The sequence below is a fragment of the Dreissena polymorpha genome, chromosome 7 (assembly GCF_020536995.1).
Source record: "Dreissena polymorpha isolate Duluth1 chromosome 7, UMN_Dpol_1.0, whole genome shotgun sequence".
Lineage (NCBI taxonomy): Eukaryota > Metazoa > Mollusca > Bivalvia > Myida > Dreissenidae > Dreissena > Dreissena polymorpha.
The window spans coordinates 38,709,252-38,732,813 of NC_068361.1; the positions used below are offsets into that span (position 1 = coordinate 38,709,252).

The window sequence follows — 23,562 nt, forward strand, 5'->3', positions numbered from 1 at the left end:
TAAAGATATGAATTGCAGTCTTTCGCATTGTTGCATGAGCCATTCCGTATCCTAAGAGCCTTTCATAACTTCAACTTTCTGAAAATGCATTATCTTGCGTGTATGGTTCTACTTGCATGTATTGTTTTACTTTTGAGCCAATATTTGTTCTGAGTCAGCATAATCTTCTGAGCTTTGCTTCATTCAAAAATGATATATTTGACCATGATTACTTGTGTCTTCTGGATATGCATTATGTGCTTTATATGCATTATCAACTGAGGCTGCACCTTTGCATGAGAACGTATTTTAATGGTGCATAAAATAGACATGAATTTAAGTATGATGTTATATAATGATAGCAACTTCAGAAAAACTTCATCTTAATGAATACTCTTTATACAGATGTAACGTGAGATCTTGTATTTTATTTACGCACTAGAGTTTGCATTTTGTTTGCGAATGTTGCCAATATGTGTGGCTTTACCTATTTTACATTAATATATAAGTAGAAAGTTGAGAGGAGAGATGAATGATGTGTTAATATTGAGGGCATCGTATCAAATATTATTATTTCATGGGTTTATATTTTAAACACTATAACATTAAAGCCATCAGAACAGAACCGAACGGTGGGCGTATGTGGTAAAACTTAAATCCTTACTGGATTCACGATTTTATTGGTAGAAACATGACACACAAAAACACAATATTTGGGTATGGGCGCATAGACTGATTCAAAATATATTGGGTTTACTACATTTTCTAAATGGTCAAATGGCATTTAAAAATCTTAATTAATTGATGAAGAATCTTAAATATGGAGAAGACATCTAAGCAGGAGGCTACGACAACTTTACACTGCTTTCATAACGTTCACTAAGTTAACAGTCTCTAGTCCAAAAAATGTCAACACTTACCTGTAGGTTTTGTTGTGGTTGTGGTCTGGGTTACTGGAACGTATAACAAATGCATAGAATATATCAAACGCCGAAATACATTCCATAAAAATATGTAACATCAAAGTATAATAAATGCCTTTTACTTGCAAATAACACATGTAAAAAAACGAAAACATAAATCAAGTTCATTTCTTTACATCATCCGTCGTTGCACTTACGATACTCTAACGTTTTGGCTGTCTTAGAAACAATATACGTTAAAACGCATATTCAGCTATAAAAGATACATTTACCGGACGTATAGGCGGCTTCGTCGTAACTTTTGAGACAGTCTAGCTAGTGGTCACACATCGTCATTTACATTTGTACTTAAGCTGTAATTAAATTGAGTTAACATTCTGGTAAATAGCTTCATTTCCATATCATTGTATTTGATAAATGTTTTATTTATTATGGTTGCTTTAAGACAATCGTTTGGCAATGTGGTAAGTTCGAAACAGTTACATCTGGGCGATTTTGTCGAAATATTGTGTTAATTGAAATATTCAGCTGCGTATGTACCCAATATATATATATGATGTTGTTATTTTTTCTAATATTGAGCATATCTCATATAAAGTCTTACCCATAACCTTTTATAATAATAGGTATATACCTTAGATTTTACGATAACTTTAACCTACCTGGTGGACAGTTAGATTCATCAGTCGTATCAGCGCAGTTTGGTCGTCCGTCGCATACCAAACTAATAACAATGCAATCTCCAGTTCCGCATTTAAATTCGTCTGGTGCGCATTCTGTTTGTTATACAAAATAGTGTTATAGCTACAATTCACTGATCAAAACATGTGCTTGCAAATGATATCAACTTGTTTAAACTGAAATAAATTGACTCAGTGTATGGTTTGTTGGAAAGGCTCTATCAAATTTCCAAAGTAAGTCATTTTCGTGAAAAATATTTCATCGCCAATAATAACCTTTTATTAATTATTTTAATACGTGTCATATAATACCTTATATACTAACTTTGAAACCATTTACCTTATTTTAAAACATTACACCATTTGAGGTAGTTTTATTTGTATCACCGGTGTATACCTTTTCAGCACGATTGCATATGCTGGTATAATACGACACTTTATATGCATATTTCAACTTTCCAATAATCTTGACTCACAAAGTTGATTGAAACGTTGAAATACACATACGATCAGCTCATACCGTGGTGAGGGCAGTTCAGTTCATCAACCCCGTTATCAAAGTCTCTAAATCCATCGCAAACCTCGGACTGGTCCAAGCAGTATCCTTCTGGGCACCAAACAACACAGGCTGTTGAAGAAATGGAATGCCCAGTTTTGCCAATACTCAAGAAGACATGTCTATTTTTAGTATTGCCGGATGTGGAAGGTTCATGCAAAATAGCAATACTGCATAATAAAAACGTTCTAATAACAATTCAGTCAACCATAAACAAGGCCAACAACATCGATAATAAAACTGCATACAACTGTCTTAATGATACAGAAATAAGAGGACCGTCGCGATTTATATCGTAGCACTGATTTGTTTTGTACATGATTTTGTGGCCATCTAAATACACATCCGAATTAAAAGGTTATCCCGCAACTGATCAAATCACTTTTTAGAGGTTTACCAAGCTTCGAACAAGTGAAATGTTTGCAAACATATCAGGCAATTTTCGGAAAACTTCACACCTTTGCCAGGAAGTTTACAAACGTGTACCTGAGTCACTGCAGTTGAACTCGTTCGATTACTTACACGGTTCAGGTTTAGGTTGAGGTTGAGGTTCTTGTTGAGATTCAGGTTCAGGTGATGAGGTGAACCTGTTTTACTATGTCCTTTAAGAGGACAACTTGCTATTGCCAATAATGAATTATTGTTCCTTCTTTGGGATTAACGAAAGAGACGCCATTCATCTATTGGTTAATGTTTTTTTGTTACGATTGAAAGGTTCATCATCAATGACAGTAATGGCTCATTTCAACACATTTTATTTAATATAAAACAATCTAAACTGCAAATCGTTTTAAAAGTGCCGTTGTTTTGTGATTAATTCAGGGCTAAGTGTGAGTGAGTGTAATACACACTGCTTACACTTTTCAGTTCCGGGTTGATGATCCCAGATTCATTCATTGTATGTTTATAACTGTAGTTCTCTTATACAAATGGTGAATAGATATACGAATTTCTTTCCTGACAGAGCATCGTGAGTTTACTATTTGTTAGACAGACGTTAACAAGTCAAATCCTCTGCCCTTTAATGCAAGCTCCACTGTCACATCGGAACTCAAATTCTGCAGTATATTATGCGAGATAAAACAAATCAGTTCGTTATACACGTGCCTGTTTTATTTTTCGCCAAAAAATACACTTGTTTTATGGAGAAAATCAACAACATTTTTTATATGTAAGCTGTTCAGAGCTACCTGACCACGCGAGAAGATAAACAATAACTTTTAATTCATGGCGTTTACTTCAGAGCAAGAATTAGAGAAATAATGCTTGAGGTTAATCTGTCTAAAAATACTTTTTTATTTGTATTTGTGTGAGTAATCATTGGCTGACTGAGATTTGGCTCGTGTCAAACCGGTTAGATATCTTATGGTTTGCATTGACCGTTCGATGGTTACTCCTTTTGTTTTCATGTTTAACTCACCCAAGCACTTACTGCTCAAAGTTAGCAATTGAAGTCACCCTATGGCAGGCGTCCCTACTAGTGCATCCTACGGCGGTGTACGTCATCAACATTAAGCTTTTTATTACTCTATAGGCCATATGTTTGATCCAATCTCTCTATAGAAAAGACGTATGATTCAATCTTTATGGAAGTTTGTAAGAATGTTTATCATAATATACATAATATTGGAATAAATAAGTAAACATGTCAATATCTAGACTCGGTTCGATCTTCACATGTTAGAAACTACATCACTTGGTAAACTTTTAGAAAAAACGTATTAACATTATGGAGACAACATTTATTACTTAATCTTATCAAAGGGTTTCGGAATGTTTAACTTGAAAACCCTTTAGCCAAGTTAGAATCAGACACGAACTGTCAGGTATTCGACAATTGCAGTACCTTAAACTCAGGTAAGCGTTTCACGCCAAATATGGTCCTCTTGTTTATGTTTTGTGTCGTTTTTACCGATTAATAATTGTTCTGGTTTCGGGTTTTAAGCCTCCGCAGCTCAGTGGATAAGGCGCTTGCGTTGAAATCCAGCGGTCCTGGGTTCGATCCCGGCACGGGGCACATACATGCCAGTCATGTTTCGGCGGAATGCTGACTGACAAATAAAGGCTTAGCCCGGCATTAGGACGTTAAAAAAAGTTAGCCGAGGTAAATCGGCCTCAAGCATCCCAAAAATGATATTTGAGTGATAAAAAGAATGTATTTGGTGACAATGTCCCGACACTGTTAGTATTGTTCTGAAATATGATAAAGTTTAAATATGATGCAATAGGATTGTTTCGGCCGCCTCGTCATTACCATCGAGACAGTCGGGATAAAAGTGTCACAGCATTGTCTTATTATGACATTCTCCGCCTTCGCATTCGAACATGTCTTCCCCACAGTCTGAATATGAAGAAATGCATAATTGTAAGCCAATTTTGGAATAACCTGGAATACATTGACAATTACAAGGCGCTTCCTCAGTTGTTGTTTTTTGTTGTAGTCGTTATCGACGAGATCATTTATTGTAAGAGGGAGGTTTCATTATTGCGTTATCTGCAAGTTAGTGATATTTATATTTTTTTCCAAATTCTTATGATTTTTCTAAACAAACCATACCTATAAGATTAGATAATGACTATAATGGATTCCTTAGTTTAAAAAACAAACCCACCTCGAAAGTTTTAACTGATGAATATGACTGATAATGAAGTGACAAAGAATGCCCATTGTCTTTAATAATATCTTTAACATACTGAATGCCAGATCATGTTTACAACATCACCGTCCGAGTTAACCCTTGCTTTGAAAAGATTGTCCATGTTGTGGCAAGTTCTCAATCTAACTTTTTGTCGCTTAAAAGGTTAAGACTGTAGAACTTTTTACTAGGAATTAAAAAATCTCAATCGTTCAAAATTCCACAAAATTGGAAATTTAGATTTCAGTCATATAGTTATTTGTTTATGTTTGGGCATTATTTAATCTTCCGCTTTAAAAAATGTTTGGTCCTTGCAGATAGTAGCTATTACTGATCTTTTTTAGTCACTACTCAAACGTTCAATCGTCCGCTGAAAAAAGGTTTAGATTAGCCAGGTAATTATTAAGGGGAATACGTTTGGTGGGCTTCAATCCAAAACTGAAAAAAAGTTTGGATTACATAGGCATTATCATTTCTGTTGGTACCCTTTATTGTGAATGGCACAAATATATCGTTGATTTTTTTTTTACTTATTTTTGTTGGTATTTGCTATTCTACAATCTACAACCTATAGTGGACATGAATATTGCTGGGCCAAGTGTGAGGTTGAGCGCTCTAAAACCGGTTTAAACCCCCAATGCTTTGCATTGACCGTTTCAAGGTGGTTACCCCAGCTTTATTCTTATTTGTGTTTATGTTGTTTTGTATTGTGCTGTTTTGTACTGTTTGGGCAATTGGTCACTTGCCTTAAATAAAATACCAACTGATTGTTTATGATAATAATTCAATACTGCTCCAGCAACTGGAGTTTCACTTCTTTATATTGTGGCGGAATGATTATTGAAAATACATGGATGATGTTACTTGATATTTTTACTGACATGACTTCATTTCTTTACCTTTGTCGCAATTCGGCAATTCTGGAACCCAAATGGCATCTGTGCATTAGGAACATAACCTGGGAAACCTTTTGGTGCAATGCACTCTACGTGCACCTAGGAAAGGAAAATGAAAAGGTGATTAGGCGATTCCTGTTCACTTACTATATAGGTCTTAACGCAAGTCAATATGACACTTCATTAATGTATCATTTGTGAAATCTGCCCCAATTGCATTTGTGAAGATTTTTAACAAGTTGATATCAAATATATATATATATATATATGGATGGGCCCTCCAAATGCACACGTTTTCCTTATCAATACGTATGCTATGCATGTCGAGCTAACTTGTATATATTCAGAAATACATGGTTTCTGATATTAAGCAATAACGTTACACACAACGTAAGTTCCTCTATTGAAGTATATAAAGATATATATGTCCGCAATCATTTTGCTAGGGACGCACACAAGCATGACTTGTTGCGGCCATGAAACGCGGCTAAAACTGCTATATCAACATGCGATTTTTCTTGAAGCAGCAAGTATTATGTCCAAGAAAAGAGAAATAGAAATGGAGACATGTAAGTGATAACATTTTAGCATCTAATTATGGTATATAACAGTTGAACTTGTCATTTTATTTAAGTGATTAACACAGTTAACATGAAGTGATTACATTTATTGTCAAAATGACTATTGATATTTATTTCATAAAATGAATAATTATATTGCGTATAGAAATGTTTAAATTACTTAAATAAATTAGAATATATCTGAATCCAAACATTGGTACTCAACAAAATCTGTTTGGGACTCTAAATTTGTGTAGGTACTGGATCATAGGTACTCAATGGGGGTTCGGAAAAACTCGAACACCGACGTAACGCTTACGAATGTTCCCGAGTTTACGTAATCCGTGGTTTGGTCTTTTCCGTTCGCAGTAATGTTCGGTTTGAAGTCCTAACGGGACGTGTTGTACACACAGCGATCTAGATAGAAACAGAACGTGTGCTTATTTAAACACATTGGTACTTAAGCAAGTCGGCAGAAAAACTTGACCTCATGATCGTGCGAGTACAGTGCGGGAGCATCAGTACTGCACATAGTTCGTTTCATCTTCTCGCCATACATTATTTCCTAATGATTAACGTGCTTTTAAATAAACAAGCCCATGTCAGCCATCGTCACCTGACGTTATGTGCCTGTCTAACATACGTTTACCTTCAACTAATATAGTATGAACGACGGCCTGCTACGGTCATTTATATATAATTATTCTTCCCATACGTATCATATTTTGTAATTACTTTATTTTGGTTGTTAACCTGTGCAGTATTCAGCGCGAAGATTCTCTTAATCGGGCATTACCTGGTTTGCAGTTAACATTCACAACCCATTGGCCGCTTTGACAGGTATATGTGCCGGTCCCATTTTCGGAGCAACGGGGATTCTCCACTTTGAGAACAGTTCCGTCCGGGTACCGAGTACCAGGCACATACCCAAGTTTTACCTTTTCGATTGCGTAAACCCAGATTTTGGACTAATCAATATCCGGGGCTTCACGGAACACTGATGGCATTTCCAAGAGAGAAACAAACAAATATGTAAACCGTAACATATTTACATGTGATCAAAGGCTACAAACGTGTCGTTTGTAAGATAAAAACAACACGGGTGTACACTTTTACACAATTAATGTAAGGTTTTAGCCACAATGCGAGCGTCCTGGAAAGAATATTTTGTAAACAATGTTATTTATATTAATAATCTTTAAAGAAAATATCAACTTAACACTCACTCTGTGGCTATGTGTAGAATGGGTTTCTCATAGGTATGTGAAGTTTGGATTATTTACACTTGCTCAACACTTAATTGTTGCTGCCAACACCACACATCTGTCTCACAGTTAACATGCATAGGGAAAAATTGGCAAATGAACAAATGTTAATGAAGCCATTTACTAATATTTACAGATTAATTTGATAGTTATGTATTTACTGATGGGAATGGAGAAGATTTCAAATTTATTTCAGTAACTCACAATCTTTGAAAATCAAAAGAATTGTCAACTAAGGTTGTTAACTGCGATTTTTTGTCAATTTATGTATATGTTTTTGACTGGTAAGCCCCTCCCGTTTGAGTTGTTACATCGTTCGACAGGATCTTTTAGAGGTCCTTGACAGAAGCATTCGCAGGTTTTCCCCACAAATGCACCCTTCGGGCATTCTACGTGAGCACACTTTTCTACAATAGAAGGTATACACAGAATGTCAGGAAATTTCATACAACGTTGTTCGACGTTCCATTGGTTTAATACACGGTGTAAACATTATTCATAAAGTATTATTATAATACGAAATGAATGAAATATTAAATTATGGTGCTGCTAATTTTGCTTACAATAATTATAATGAATATGTAGCATGCACTCTGTATTATCAAATGGAGTTGTTTTTCGTTTTTAACTAAAAACACTTCTGGAAAGGTAAGCATATTTACTTAAAAATGCAATTTCTAATATATATATGTCAATATGGATTATATGAACCGATCATTTACATGTCTATTTAGAGCTCAGAGGTTCGTTTGTAATGGCCAATTGATCTAACCTTCATATAAAAAGTTATCTAAGTAGGGTCATGAGTCATGATTACAAACACGACTTCCTTGGAAATGCTAGGAGCTAAATTTCCTCGTGAAGATAATTAAGTCAAACCTGAGCATTTATACATGGCGTTCACAGTGTGTACATCATGGAAGCTGAGGTGTTGTGCTTCTCCAATTATATCCGAGTAATATTTGTAAGTCGGTTCCATTGAAATAGCATTGCTTGGGTCGGCGAAAAACTGAAAAAATAGATCTGCTGTAAATATATTTCATGAATAAGCTTTCGTCAAAGACCTGATAATATGTGTATATTTTCTTCATGAAATCAACGAAAATCAAGAATCATCGACAGCATATTCCTGCTGATTAATGTTTAAACAAGTGTACGTTGTTCATTCAATGTAAATTGGTGTGAAAATATTTTAAAATATAACCATTGGTTAATGCTACGATGATGTTTATAATGTTCATGTGATATTCAAAATATTGGAGGATATTTGTTACAGGGTAATTCGTGCTTTGTTTGTTTAAAATATGCCAAATAGTTCAGAGATGTTCTTTAAATAATTTGTGAAGAAAACGACGTTCGATAAACATTGTTAGAACGGAAAAGCACACACTTGAACACGTCGGACGAAAAAAGAAGTAAAATCGCCGTTATGCAATGGTTATGGTGTCCGCTTAGCGACAGGGAGATCACGGGTTCGACCCCAACTGTAGGAGCGTTCTTTAGATCTCCCCAAAGACACAAACTACTGGTTTTAGGCCCAGGAAACGGACTCGATAGCGTTTCAATAAGCCTTAGGCTTTCGATGCAATCCAGCTAAAATAAAAAGGTTTAAACTGAAGAAGATGCAGTTGATTTTCTATCTAAAGTGGATACATACATGTACACGTTTGCCGTAATGCATTATGCTGTGATAGTCATATGTCTTGTTGAAATCGAGATATTGGTCCGCTGCAAATGTATTAAATTGGTCGTAGCATGCCCGGTTAATGTTTTTATAATTTACAGTGAGGTAATTGTCCCGGTCTTCCCTCATGTGCTCATGGTATAGACCACAATGGCGTGCACAATCTCGTGTAAAATGATCGGCAACTGCAATGTGAAATGTCAGCTCATTAATGAGAAAATAATTGAGTCCATTTGCTTATCAAATGTCTTAGAGCATTATTGGATGCATCAATCTGAAACTGACGTTTTTATTTCGCATAGCAATTACGGTGTGAAATGATTAGCGTGTATCTCATATTGGCATTAGATGATGCAAATATCTGGTAAATAAATGTGAAACTGCATTCCAAAACATTATGATGAATGCAATATATACGTTATTTTCGTGTTCGAAATGGGCAATTGAGTGTAAAAATATTATATTTATGCTTAGTTCAATACATATTCATATATCGTATTAAATATAAGCAAAACTGTATGTGGTAGGGGACAACACACAAGCAGTATAAATATATATGATTTAATTTTTTGCAGCTGCATTAAAATTTACGCACGGTTGCAGATTCAGTTGCCATTCCCCATAAACATTAAGTATACAACAATCATATATTTACCGTGTTCGCTTCCGTTAGACGTTTATTTCCGATAATGAGAACAGTAAAACAAACACGAAAGCTACAAAAATGAATGAAGAAATGCATTGTTATACGTGAATGTGTCCCAAGGCAGACCAGTCATTTTGAAGGAACAAATATTGGTAGTATGCGACCTCTAGATCAGGTACCTGGCTTACAATAAGCACTTAACTGCAAAAGTGACGCCAATTAAATCGATATTTACCGTCATACAATTTCTCTTATGCAGGAAGATGTATTGGGGACCTTTCAATCTCCCTACAAACGACTCGCAGCTCCTTGGTGGAAAAAATAGGCGAAGTTATAGGCATAAATTATCCTCGCTCTGGGAAAACTGGGCTTAATGTATGCGCGTAAAGTGTCGTCCTAGAATAGCTTGTGCAATACCATGAGAATGACAACATATACTAAAAATGATCTTATAAACAGTATGATTTAGGATCGTACTTCGTATAACTAGAGCTTATTTTTATTTATTTGCATACATTGGAAATTACTTAACTTTGACAAGAAACTAATAATTTGTGGAATTTATACACAGATGGGTTAATACAAAATGTTCACCACGGCGACCTTGGCATAAACATATGAAACGATACTTGTCTTCTAAATCAGTGTCATTACAACATAAACAATAAGGTTTATTTCGTGGAATGTTGTTCAATGCATATCTGCCAGTTTAGATCTCAATGAAAGACATCAAGTATCGCTTCTACACAGGAAACGGACACGAGAGCTTTTTAATAAAACTTAGACGTTCGATGCATAATTAGGTTTAAATTAAATCAAACGTATGAAACATTGCATTATCTAATAACTTTCAATAACTACTTGCCAAATCCTGTGTCTGTCTGATACGGTATTTCGAGGGGCCAGCGGTTATCCTCACTTTTTGATGCGATTCTTCTTCGACGATTTGCAGTCTGACTTACAACGCTATGTGTCTCGCAGGATACACCCTTGTGCTTGACATCCTTTCTAACAAAATAGTTAAACAACCAAAAAATAATAAATAATGATTTGCTTAATCGTGCATTTAATCAAACCAAGTGTTTCTGTTTTCTAATAGAAAACTCGATAGGTTACCTGAAACCATCCTTGTATGTTCTCTCGTCAATCACCATATCGTAATGCAGCTGAACCAGCGTTCTGTTGCTGCCCTTCATTTTATACTGACACTAGTCTAAAATGAAAATTCGCTTACACAACCATAAAATGCTAGTATTGAAATAAGAAAATTCCGGAAACATAAGCAGAAGAGAAAGTATTGTTACTACCCGATAGTGTTTTGTTTACGGCAAATTGGCTATTGCCTAAACAATACACGACAATATACACGTGTAAAACACAACACGACCTATAACGATGATAAAGCTGGAGTCATTGCTTTGGAGCGGCGAATGAGCAACATGTGGTGTTTAAAGATTTAAAGGCTATCATAATCTCACACTGATTTGATCATTAATCACAAACATAAGTGTTCCCTGTATTCATCCAGAACAAGTAAGATCGCTTAAAACCGTATCATTAATCAACTACTCGCTATTCTAGTTAAGTGTCCGCAAACTTTAGAATATAAAGTTACGGGGCATTTAAAAAGGGAAAATCATTTTTATATCGTGTTACCTGACTTCAATACACCTGAATGACGATTTGCTTGATTCCTAGATGATTCACTCTTTATCTTGTCTGTGAATATATAGTACCATTTTAAAATATTGTTTGTAATGAAATATCAATTCGTATCGCCTCTTTAACCAGTTAGGCTGAAGCAAAGCATGGCATATTTACAAATGTCTTAAGATCTATTTAAGACAATTGCAGACTTAAGGTAACTTAAGGTAAGGTAACAAAACAGGAGAACAATAAGACAATCGAATAAAAGTCGGATGTGTATGTTTCTAATCAGAATACAGAATGGGAGTTTGATATATTTAGTTTATGAAAGGAACGAATAGTGTCTTAAGCTTATACAATCATCTTGTTCAGAAGAACCAATTTATTTGCAGAGGTTGACATCATGAACATATGGATAAAATTATTTGAATATTTTGCAGAAAAGTATGTGTTACCCAACTTCGGTTTTAGCTTTAGCTTAAATTTTGTGTTAAGGGCAGGAATTGTGATGTATTTTTGCCAGGGACTATCATACTAAATTTTGAAATGTTTATTAAGAAAGAAATTGAATCAATACATATTTCTGTTTTCAGCTATTGCAGCTATAGTATGCTGAACGGTGTTCACTCGTTTGGTAGACAACCGCTCAATGACCATCTGTGCACATTTTCATAAAGATAGGCCAAGCACTGAAGGTAGTGCATCGGTAATAAACTCCAGCCTTACATTTCATTTCTAAGCGCGTTAGAACATAAACTGCTTGATTTTAAAACAATATTAATTATTTACAAGGATTCGAGGTATTATTTTTGTATTTTAATGATGAAATGTTCCCATTCATTTCTGTTTTCATTTTCACATTAATCGTAATGTATTATGGGAAATTACAGAAACTGTGATGAGTATATTTGTGTTATCAATCAGTGTACTAATAACACTGTGTATGTTGCTAGCGGGTCTTAATATTTCAGTCGCATCATCAACATATTGATATTAGTGAACATTTATCAATAGTATTTATTTATTTTACAAAGTTTAAGACCATAACTATTGCAATTATTCATATACAAAAAGTTGATATGACAAGAACAAGTAGATACATTTAAAAGGAAATAGTACATGTGATCGCAGTTCAAAATCTATAACAATCATGTAAATTATTGACAAATTGTCCAATACTACTTAAATGAACAATATGTTTGTGTTTATAATTTATATGATTGTGTACCTGCATATATTTTACCGTCATTTTTCTCCTTAACTTGTCGGAACACATCGTCAATTGCTGATTGCCCCTTACCCAATACCAGAGCCTAAAACACAGTACTCCTTTTCATCACCTGTGTGATAAAAATTGTAAAAATAACTTAAGCAACTGTTATAATGCGACTAGTACTTTCTAAAATATACTTAATGTAATAGTATCTGTTACGCAGATTGGAGCTATTCCTTTATGACACCGATTTTTAAAGACATCCAGCTTATTGTTTATATAGTGTGTGATCCTCAAAGCCTCTGACACATAGAAAATAACAGGTCACTGCCTGATGTTTTTATAAAATATCAGGCGAAGCTTTGAATAATATATTATTTTATTCGTGCCAAGCCTGATATATTATAAAAGAAGATCAGGCAGTAACCTGTTTTTCTGTTTAACATACCTCAGCGTCCCCGATTTTAAAGAAATACTGAAAAATATCGCTAAAACGCTGCAGTTTTACCGGGAAAGAATATGACTATTGTCGTTTGACGTGTTCATATTTACGTCATGAGCACGCGCGCTTAATATTTGTAAAACATGTTTTTTGCTGTTTGTGTTACATTTTGTGTTTAAAATATATATTATAATACTCTTTCAAAGGAATCCTCCATTTGGCGAGGTGCACAGCAAGATATTTATCAGCCATATATAAAACATCTCATGTCAATTACTGTTTTATTCAGCGTTTAACTTAAAAGGTTCACGAAAAACAAAAGCGAGTCGTTGTTGTAAACGACAAACTCATCCAAATAGGTTACTGTTGTTTTCTCTTATATTGTTTCAAATCGTATTTCAAAAAAGATAAGCTATACAATTTAAATTATTAAATATCAGCGAATAACATGTATTTGTAAATTGCATACTTTTCTGATTTCGTATTTTATGTTTATTTGTTGTTCAAAAGCATGTAATATTTCGAACAATAACTACAAGTACTCACCAACACTATCAATTGCGCTGCTTTTCACATTTTCAAGTATTCCTAGAACATTAAGCCAGCAAACAGAGATTACATAATGAAATGTTTCTTCATTTCTTATCGAAACGGCAGCTGTTTACTTACGTGTTTTCCTGGAAATTGAAAAGTTTGCTCGAGGAATGATAAGATCTGGCTGGCTTGCTGGCGATTATAAAATTACATTCACGAGTTTTTGGCATGTGTCTATCTTTATTAACATAGATAAAATTGCACGTAAAAGCGTTCAAGTTCTTTCATGTTTAACTTTACATGATTTGTTGTGAAAGTTGAAATTATTAGTGAAATAAAACTCGTTCGCTCACCCTGGAAAATAACCATTTTATAATTCACACGGGGATATTGGGGAGTTATTTAATAGTTTGTAGGCTTTTAAAGTGCAACAACTTGTTAAAATCAAAGAATTCATAATTGTGAATAATGCTTGAAAATAATATGAATCTTATAATGACAGCCAATCAACGGTCAAAGAAACGTATTAATTACGTCGGTTGTAAAAGGAAACTGATAGATCAACATGCGTTCCGTGCATAAAAAATGTTTAAATCATGCAAAACATATGATTTGACATTGAAATCATCGAGTATCTCATGCACCAATATATAAACATACCTTAAGCACTGACTTGTCACACATGACAACACTGACATGTCATACTTGACAACACTTATATTTCATAATAAAATACCCCATATGTCATACAGAACAACACGGACATGCCACATGACAACACTGATAAGTGATACATGACAACACTGACAGGTAATACATGACAACACTGACATGTCATACATGACAACATTGACTTGTCAAACATGATAACACAGACATGTCACACATGACAACAATGATATGTCATGCATGGCATCACTGACTTGTCATACATGACAACAACGACATATCATTAATGGCAACACTGACATGTCACACATAACAACACTGACATGTAACACATAACAAAACTGAAATGTCATACATGACAACACTTACATGTCATGATATCACCATATTGTCCAACATGACAAAACTGACAGATCATGCATGACAGCACTAATTTGCCATACATGGCAACACTGTTTTGTCATAAATGACTGCAGCACTGACTTGTCATGCATGAAATCACTGACATGTCATATATAACAACACTGACATGTCATACATGACAACACTGACTCGTCGCATAGTAACAATAACAGCTCATACATGACATAACTGACATGTCAAACTTGACAACACTAATTTGTCAAACATGACAACTCTTCCATGTCATACAAGGCAGCACTTACGTGTAACAAATAACAACACTGACATGTCACGAATAATAACACTCACAGGTCATACATGGCAACACTGACATGCCATACATGACAAGACTGATATGTTATACATGACAACATGGACATGGCATAACTGACAACACTGACTTTTCACAAATAACATCACTGACATGTCATACATGACAAAAATAACGTGTCATATATGACAACACTGACGTGTCATACATGCCAACACTGATATGTCATACATGAAAACACGGAGATGTCATACATGAAAATACTGACGTATTAAACATGACATACATTTATACAAAATCAAAATCCTATTCCAAAGGGATAAAAACATGTTTCGGTTATCCGTTGTAACGTACTAATAGGAATTTAAGATATGTAGGACAGTATCGAATATCCATATGTTAAAGTCAGCAGAACGCTTTCATTGGGAAATGCAACTGCACAAGACCTACAACAACAAGCCTTCAATGTTGTATACATAAGCCTCTCATGGTAGATATATAACGTCACAGTTGTGTTGGTTTTGACTTTGATTAAATAACAGAATTACATTTATTGATCAAATGTTAAAACCATCTGTTAAAGCCACCGAAACATTGCGTCATTAACAAGTGGCGACACATTTCATGTTATAATAATAATCCCAATGTATTATATTAAATAGCAACGTAGGTTTGTGGTTTTGAATATAAATAAGGCCTTTTCTGATATATTTTAGTTCAGCTCATTTTGAAAATTAGCTTGTAGCAGAACATTTAGACTTACTACCGAATTCATAAAATTGAAACTGACAATTGTTGTTTAGGACTTCAAAATTATATTATTTCGAAACATTGTATGAAAATTCAATAGAATCTTATAGTTAGTATTATTTAACAGTATTAAATTGGACTTTTTTTAATGTTCTGAATTGTATTATTTTGTAGGTTTGTTGTTGTTATGTTTTTTTTATATAAAAGATAGAAATGTTGTATGTACAAAAAGAGTCCAGCTCGAGTAAAACTATCATATACATCGGATTCATTTTAATTATATTTTACGTTCTCAAAAGTTACTGAATGTATCTTATTAATAAGAAAATTGTGTAAACTTGGTAATTAATAGAATAAAATATCAATGAACATTTCATCGGACTTGTGTATGAATTGTAACCCCATCGGACTAAGTTACACCGTTTCTAATTAACGTCAGTACATACATTTTTATTTATTGCCTGATTACTACAATATAAGTATTGATGCAAAGCATCAAAGGGGGTCGGGAATTTCAGTGTAAAAGGCACTCAATGAAGTTTCATGGAACGATTTTTTTCCTATTGTAAATATTCATATATTGGCCAATTATTTTAAACAAAATAGAAAAAGATACTGGCATAACCATTATCTATGATTTTGTGTTATAACTCCCAAATAACCATTATCTGTGATGTTGTGTCATAACCCCCAAATAACCATTATCTATGATTTTGTGTTGTAGCCCTCAAATATTTCATAGTTCATTTTATTTACATTGGTTTCCTTTTTTACTGGCATCCGTGTGCAGTTTTCATTAATGGAACAGAACTGTGTAGATTTTAAAAAATCTGCTTCATCTTGTAAGCGATATTTCATATTTTTCTCAACTTCAAGGGGAGATGATTCTGAACTTATTCTTACGTTGCTCATTAACGATAGGGGTTGAGTACTCATTGATATGAAAACACTGTAAAAGTTTTAATGTGTTTACGAACCACCCACCCTCTCACACATATATTTCATGGGCATAATAAAAACAAAAAATGGTTACAATAAAACAGCATATTTATTTAAACTAAAATGTCTACATCAAAACAAAAAGTTAACATAGAACACAAATAAAATAATTTGATTCTACTGGGGCTCGAACCTTGGGCCTCTCACTTGTGAAGCGAGCGTGTAACCACTTCACTACGGAACCGCTTAAAAAATCACCTTCTAACTAAGATATTAATAAGCTATTAATAGTCGGTTTAAATGTAAACCCGGAAGTTTAAACGCTGGATAGTGAGCGGGGTTAGAGGTCCATACCAAAGGGTCCATATCACTGGCAAGATACGGGTCAGGCCTGCGGCCTTCTATTTGTGGTTCTTAAAAAAACCTGTAGGAAGACTTGATAGTAATGAGACTGGGGTGCTGTGATGGTGATCCTCATTGATAAGCGGCTGCTTCCTTTATCAAGTCTCATTATTACAATTAATAATACGTGTCGCGCTTCGCGCTCTATAGCGCCTTTATTAGTAACTAGGTGGTTGCTAGGATAGTGGGACAAAGAAGTTTTGTTTTTATACAAAACCAGAAAGTTTCACCGGTTCGCGTATTTGCCCAGTCCCTGTGATCTTTTATTATTGCCCAGTCCCTGTGATCAGTTATTAATTAAAAGAAATAGCTTTGCATTATTGGCAATAAATGTTGTAGTAAATGTAATAGGCGCAAATGCAGTACTTATTCACACTAATTTACACAAAAAAATCACCACTATGCAAAATAATCTGACAACAAAAATATATACATTGATCCGTAAAATAACTTCTCCTCCCATAAGCGAAAAAAACGTATTACATACTAGTCGCCGCACTTCAATGCGACGCCAATATTACAGTTTTCCACAGCGAAATCTGCATTTAAGATTTACTAAAAAGAGGGTGTTTTATCTGGTAAAAAGTGTCGAGTAATCGGGAATAGAAATGTCATTGTAATTGAGATTATCATGTCCATGATCCTGTCCATGAAAATTAGACATCCGACTTTTTAAACATATAAATTTCCTCGAAAACGATAGTAAAACCAAAATGCCTCATATTGTGATATTAAAGGACATATTGATATTTTATTTCGAATAGTAAGCACGTTCTTGATTTATTTGCAAGTGATATTATTTTGTTAAACTATGTACCGATAATCCGATTCATGTTGATTTTCTATGGACTTGTATCGATATCTATATTATATACCGTTTTTCCGCGAAATCTTTTCTTCGCAATACGACGTGCTATACCATTAACCGACCAACAATGATCCATGTCTGAAAACCAAATGAACGGAACATAAATTCAAAAAAGCTAAAGAACTCACCCCTCGCGCGTGGCGTTTGTTGTTCTCTGTTATCGAAGTGCCATCCGTAATCAAAATATCCGCATACCCGGCTTGGTATTTGGTTTAACATGAGTGTAATGTTACCTGTGATATCTGTTGTATTATGCATCCTACCAAAACCAATACTGTCTAAAGTAAATTTTAACGATTTGCACCATGGACAATTGTACGCGCCATTTAAATTTTTTAATATATTAATCTGTTCCATAAAAACTTATTTATAATGCATTAATGTCCATGAAAATTAGGCCTAAGGTTATGTACAGCTGACATTCAAGGGTAGCTTACCAATTCAACTTGAACAACATAGTTAGAACTGGACCGTTTTACACAAAATAAGTTTTTTTTACAGAAGTTATCATGTGATGTATCGATTTTAGGGTTGTTATCAGTGCTCGATACTTAAGGACCATACAGCATATCTGGCGTTACTTAACAATCAAATATAGCTTGTCGGTTTCGACATCATTTTTGACACGGCTAAAAAGTTATGAGAGGTTATTGTTTTCTCTTAATGCGTGTGCCTTTATTACTTGAACAGTATTGGAAATATATCTAATGTCGTGGAATTTTACTCTCAGGTACTCAAAAGAATTGACCGTTTAAATACGCTCTTTATTTACTGACAATGATTAAATGCTACAGCTGTTTCAAACATCCATATCTCGTTTTATTAAAAATTATTTTAAGATGCCAAATTAAAAGTTTATAGGTTTATTTCGTTGAGTTTATTCGTACGACTTACTGATTAAGTAATAAATAAACCATATATAATTCGCAAATTATAGCATACAAACCAATAGCAAATGTAAGTTTAAAAATATTACTAACATTTATAGCATGCCTAATATTATTTATAAGCCAGATAACAGTCGTCTTACACCAAAGGAAACATCAAAAAGTCGGAATATGACGTATCCTAAGTGTTTATATACATGATTAATAATTTGCTTTTATAATTTTTATCATAGTTATCATTTTGACAGAATCAATCAATTGTAATGCTTTTTTCTTCGTGATTACTCTATCAAATTCCTTGACAAAATCAATGAAAACACAGTATAACTTATATGTCTGCAACAATATATTTTTGTTATGATTTTTAAAATACAAATACGATCCGATACGATACGATAAATACATCGTTTATTTTTGAAATCGAATTTAAGAGGATTAAATACAAATTGACATTAACTGTTCATTCAGTTCCGTCTTTAACATAAAGAAACTATTTTTGAAATGACATTAGTGATTTCTTTATAATTTCTCTAAAACTGTTGTTTTTCTACTCACATAATGTCCAGCCACTTTCAATCTAATTGTGATTGCATTGTTTTTTGTGTGTAGTGACAGACGCTGTTAATGCTTGACACATTTTAAATGAAACCATTTAAATGTTATTTTAAGCTTTTTTTTTGCTTTTATATACATATTCTATAGTAAGTGTGCATTGCCATGTGATATCTTCTTTAATACAATACAAATAAAACATTACGGACGCATTATAGTATCATTGAACAATGAATTGCAGTTCAAACCGCTGTTAAATAATTTTAATTATTTTATAATGGTGATAATGGCGGTTTAACAATATGAACAGGTAAATAAAAGCTACATTTATTCAATAACATAAATTATATTTTAAAAAGTACCTTAATTGCATTGCCTTCGTTCAAAATAGTCAACGCGGAAGTATTTCAGTTGAGTGGGAATTCGAAGAATGTTCTCATCGCTGTTCAGTGAAAATGAAAGTTGATTACGTATTCTGAATGAATTTATTGTTAAGGCACAGTGTTAAAAATAAGCATTGTGAAGGTTTAAACAGTAACACAAGTCCGATGTATTTAAATTGAGTAAAAACAATACGAATTTTTCAACTTAACTTATTTGTAGGTTTTAATATGATATTAACAAATAAACAAATATTTGCAAATAGCCATCTAAATTTTAATAATTGCGTAAATGTGTTCTACTTGGTTTTATTGAGGAATTTACTACCATACTAAAACATTTATATTTGAATACGGATAATTTCTTAAATAGTGTACACCACAACTTTTCAATACAAAGTACAGAGAATACAAAACACGTGTATTTAGAAGTATAGACCTACTAACCAAAGCTTCATAAACAAAACATATATTTTATATTAATGGTTTCAATATTTTTTTCGGCTTCAGTAACGTCAAACAAAACCATTTAGCAATGTTTATTTTCAATCATGGCATGTATTTAAGACGTATGATCTACTTTAATTTGTAAAACGGTTAAAGAGTAACGATTTGGAGTCAACAATAATGTTAAATATCCACGCATAAAAACGACACTAAAGTTGTTATAATTATTTTCACCACCGATAGCTAATAGCTAGATAGTTAAATATTTTATTGTTGCTGTGTCAATTGAACCCATTAAATTAAAAAAATCACGTATCAAGTTACAGGTTTAATACGAACAGGATAAGTATCTAAATCGTCTTTCATTATATTTATTGCAATGAAGAAAAGCTCCACGTTCGCGGTCTAAAACACACTTTTCATCGGTTAAACTGAGGTAGCATATTCGTGAAATCTGTTAGATATTTCTAATAATAAAATACCCTTTTATAATCATTATAATAATGACATCAACTTAATTTGTTTCATCATTGTGCAATTTGTTTTATGTGCAATAATCAGTTACACGCTGTTAAAAATAAGATAAAGTATGTTTATGTATAACATGCGTTCTTATCTAAACATATCAAAACCCATATATTGATAGTAAACTAATGTCCAAATTTGCAATGACCAGCATTGCCGTACATACTTATCACGAGTATAAGTAATAACTCGCAATTTCTATGATGACGACGAGAAGACATTTGTATTAAATTTCACCATTAAAGTATTTACATAGAAATATCTGTTTTCATTTAAATATAAATAACAACAATTTATTTCAAACCAGAACTTTCGTTTCTGTCGTCCGAAAAAAACAAAAGAACGGAAAACGAAAGTTATTGTTTGCATATGTTTGTATTGGAATTTCCGCTGACTTGTTTTCATTGAATCGGTTTTTAATGGATTTAATGGAGGCAACTCAATGTGTTTCAAAACTGCAATAAGCAGAACAGACCTTTTTCTTTTGCGAGCAATATTGACATCTGTTGAAAAAAAATCAATGTCTACTACATTGCTATTACTGCTGCTACTACAAATGCTCTTCATTCTCTTCCTCGTCCTCCATTACCTTCTCCTACTACAACTCTTCCTCATCCTCCATTACCTTCTCCCACTGCTGCTCCTACAACTGCTCTTCATTTTCGTCCTCATCATCCATTACCTTTTCCTACTACAACTTCTTCTTCTGCTACTACTTAGTATCCTTCTTAGTATACTTAATACTAAAACTTGTATAATAATAACGATTTTTATCGATATAATACTTTTCGCAAGTTGAATAGGTATCTATTTGGTGTGTGTCTCTATGTTTTTATCTCAGGTTTAGAAAGTGGATATTTATGACAAATATTAAATATGAGTTTTTGTGAAAATGGAGAACGAACGCTTTTTTTAAATAGGTTGGTTCACAACAAAACGCAGTTACGTTATCAAGCTTTATCAAGCATAGACTCTTTTAATGTTAACAGTTAATAGCTCAAAAATGGGAGAAATTGAATAACCGATAAGGAAAGTGTCGAGTAAAAGGAAGTTATTTAAGCACCATGAAAACTTGAACCATTTGCCATAGAAGCTCATTTTAATTATTATACCAGATATAAATTTAAGTGCATCGCTGCATTAATATATTCCTATGTATGAGCATAAGGCATCATATGGTTTACTTGGAGGTACAAATAATGCATATATATTGATATTCAACATAGCTACCTATACATTTCTTCAGTATAATGTCATCATTATCATTATAGTTCAGGGAAACATAATTATATTTTCTTTCAAATAACTTAATGCAATACTTAAATATTGACATAGTTTACTATGGTTATTGATTCGTTATAAATGTATACATTATACATGATGATCGAAACTTCAGAGACAAATGAAAGGTTGGGGTAGGTACCTATTTGCATAAACATCATACACAATATCAAGTGTCGTGCAATAATTAATTGTGAAAATGTGTACCATATGCTTTTTAACAATGATTTAGAAAAACAGCGACGAGAGTTAGACCTATTTTATAGCAATACCCATTGTATATTGATTAATTCTCTCTGGCAATGAAACGAAATTAATGATTGACTTCACTATTCAGCCTTATGCGGCATTTCCTCAAAGACTCGTTAAATAATTATATCGTTTGGCGTACTCAGACATTGGCTCGTGTGGGATAACACGTATACATTTTATTTTAATACACTATTTAGAGAATTTACATTACTTTATCTCGAGATCATTCGGTGTTGGTATTCAAACAGGTCACTTGGAAGCAATTTTGCTACTTTAAGGCTAACGAAGCAGGCTCCTGGAAGCTGAAACCTAAAATAATAGCGACCCTTCGACAAAGAATGTGTTTAATTAACACAAAATAGCATCGTTAAAACAGAGAACATGATTTTATCTTTAAGTAAACTGAACATTTGATACTGTTCTTCACATTTTACGTTTTCGCAAAAAGTACTTGTAATCAAGATATAGGTAATACATTGTTTTCTTCGAGAAATTTTGCCTGTATTACTGATTTAATTGTGTTGCTTTTATCCTTGTATCCAACAATTATATATTAATAACAGTATATTTTGTAGATTTAATCTTGTTAGCCACAAATTCACATAACCTCAGCAACTCATCATTTCTGCGACGCAAGTGAATTGACAAGTAACTAGTTAGCATGGACGCCAATAGTTAATTAAAATAGCGAACAACTAAACTCTAAAAACTATCAAAAAAGAACTTTTTTATCCACGTCTTTAAAAACAGAACATTACCTATAAACAATGATTATGACATGGATCACCGCCTTTGAACGGGCAATGCAATTAATTGCGGTTCAAACCGCTTTGAGGTTTTAGCCAAAGCAATATCACATTTCATTTATTTATTTTATTTATTTATTTTTTATTACTTGTTAAAAACATACCGGTATGTGCATCTGAGTTTTGAATACCATTGGAAGCAACAACGTCATACACAATAACATTAGAAAACATGCCGGTGGTTGTCGTTTTCGTAAAAGATTAATAAACGAAAAGAACCATTTTAAACCAATATTGAGTTTAAATGTGGTAGTAGTATTCATGCATCGTAGTGTTTGGGAGGACCCTACTTATCAATACTAGTGACAGTGTGGCATCTATAAAATCTGTTTTGGATTTTGCAATGAGAGTGAGATGTCGAAAACGAAGTCGAGTTGACTCCTCAATCATTCAAACTATTTGTTGCGAAAATTACCATGTTGACGCGTGATATGTATAATTATCTATAATCAATTTGATCGATTAATATA

The 23,562-nt window shown here is 33.4% G+C and overlaps 3 long non-coding RNA genes across 8 annotated transcripts; all 3 read right to left on the minus strand.

Annotated features, from left to right (window-relative positions):
* Positions 1 to 764: 764 nt before the first annotated feature.
* Positions 765 to 2,746, minus strand: LOC127837442 (uncharacterized). The gene is made up of 4 exons (XR_008029288.1): positions 2,103 to 2,746; positions 1,565 to 1,678; positions 1,175 to 1,255; positions 765 to 932 (listed from the first exon to the last, which is right to left on the minus strand). It is a non-coding gene; the product is annotated as an uncharacterized LOC127837442 (long non-coding RNA).
* A 1,279-nt stretch (positions 2,747 to 4,025) lies between these two features.
* On the minus strand, positions 4,026 to 7,250 carry LOC127837193 (uncharacterized). Its single transcript, XR_008029168.1, has 4 exons — positions 7,027 to 7,250; positions 6,550 to 6,647; positions 5,674 to 5,769; positions 4,026 to 4,479 (listed from the first exon to the last, which is right to left on the minus strand). It is a non-coding gene; the product is annotated as an uncharacterized LOC127837193 (long non-coding RNA).
* Positions 7,251 to 7,465: 215 nt separating this feature from the next.
* LOC127838778 (uncharacterized) lies at positions 7,466 to 13,797 on the minus strand. Of its 6 annotated transcripts, XR_008029955.1 has the most exons (8): positions 13,674 to 13,797; positions 12,701 to 12,812; positions 10,942 to 11,038; positions 10,687 to 10,833; positions 10,061 to 10,133; positions 9,153 to 9,364; positions 8,375 to 8,504; positions 7,466 to 7,902 (listed from the first exon to the last, which is right to left on the minus strand). It is a non-coding gene; the product is annotated as an uncharacterized LOC127838778 (long non-coding RNA). The 6 variants fall into 6 exon arrangements; XR_008029953.1 differs by having other exon boundaries at positions 10,061 to 10,833; positions 12,716 to 12,812; XR_008029954.1 differs by having other exon boundaries at positions 10,061 to 10,829.
* Positions 13,798 to 23,562: the final 9,765 nt, after the last annotated feature.